Genomic DNA, 1,252 nt, shown 5'->3' on the forward strand with positions numbered 1-1,252 from the left:
GTAGATACTGTGGTCAGGAATACACACTTTAAGGCTGGTGAATCAGGGTAGAAAGACTCTAAACAGAGGCCCAGGCAGGAGAGAGCTTCACTGTCTTTATTTCAGGTTGCCTTATTAATTCACGCAAAGAAAGAAAGTGAAGTTGTTCAGTTGTGTCTGACTCTTTGCGACCTCATGGACTGTAGCCTACCAGCCTCCTCAATCCATGGAATTTTCCAGGCAAGAGTACTGGAGTGGGTTGTCATTTCCTTTGCCAGGAGATCTTCCTGACCCAGGAATTGAACCTGGGTCTCCTGCATTGCAGGCAGATGCTTTACCATCTGAGCCACCAGGGAAGCCCATTAATTCATATAGTGGCTGCTAAATATTATTTTTTAATCCATTAAATGGGGGCTGACCAGTCTAGAAACCTTGTACAGGCTTGGCAGCTGTGGCACAAACAAGGCACAGAGATCCCATGGATACATGCTGTGGATGATACCCGGGCTTAGCTTCCTGCACCTGACTGGTGCTCACTTGTTGAGCAGAGCATACTGTTACTCAGCCCTGACCAGGGTAGTTGCATCCTGCCATTAGAAGAGTGCAGAGGATGGAGAATCCCAGGGATGGGGGAGCCTGGTGGGCTGCCATCTGTGGGGTCGCACAGAGTCAGACACGACTGAAGCAACTTAGCAGCAGCAGCAGCAGTGGGTGGAGAGTGGAGAGATGCTGGTTGAAGGGTACACACATCCTGTTATAATCAAGTAAGTTCTGAGGACCTAGTGTACAGCATGGTGAATGTAGTTGGTAATATCCTATTATATACTTGAAAGTTTCTAAGAGCATAGATCTTACTGTTTTCACCCGTCAAAAGAAATAGTAATTATATTATGTGAGGGAGGCATTCACTAACATAATGGTGGGAATCATTTTGCAATATATAAATGTATAAAATCAACCTGTTGTACACATTAAACTTACACCATGCGGCATATGAACTATATCTCAGTAAAGCTGGGGAAAGAAATAATGGGGTAGAATCTGCTTTAGGTGAACTTTCCTTACAGAACACCATGGAACACCAGGAAGAATAGAGGATGTGCCTCCACCAGCCTTCTGGAATAGGTGGCATGGTTAATTTGGAGTCAGTCACTGTTTCATAGGTGGCAGGGGCAGCTCTGAGACTTGCTCTCATTTTGGTGTAACTCTGAGTGCTGGAGCCTTGGGAGGAAGACTTACAGCTCCATCTCCCTCTAACCACTGGTTGCTACTG

At 45.8% G+C, this 1,252-nt stretch overlaps 1 non-coding gene across 1 annotated transcript; it reads right to left on the minus strand.

The window, feature by feature from the left end:
• Positions 1-262: 262 nt before the first annotated feature.
• Positions 263-335, minus strand: TRNAC-GCA (transfer RNA cysteine (anticodon GCA)). Its single transcript has one exon. It is a non-coding gene; the product is annotated as a tRNA-Cys (tRNA).
• Between the last annotated feature and the right edge of the window lie 917 nt (positions 336-1,252).

Source organism: Budorcas taxicolor, chromosome 16 (assembly GCF_023091745.1).
Source record: "Budorcas taxicolor isolate Tak-1 chromosome 16, Takin1.1, whole genome shotgun sequence".
Lineage (NCBI taxonomy): Eukaryota > Metazoa > Chordata > Mammalia > Artiodactyla > Bovidae > Budorcas > Budorcas taxicolor.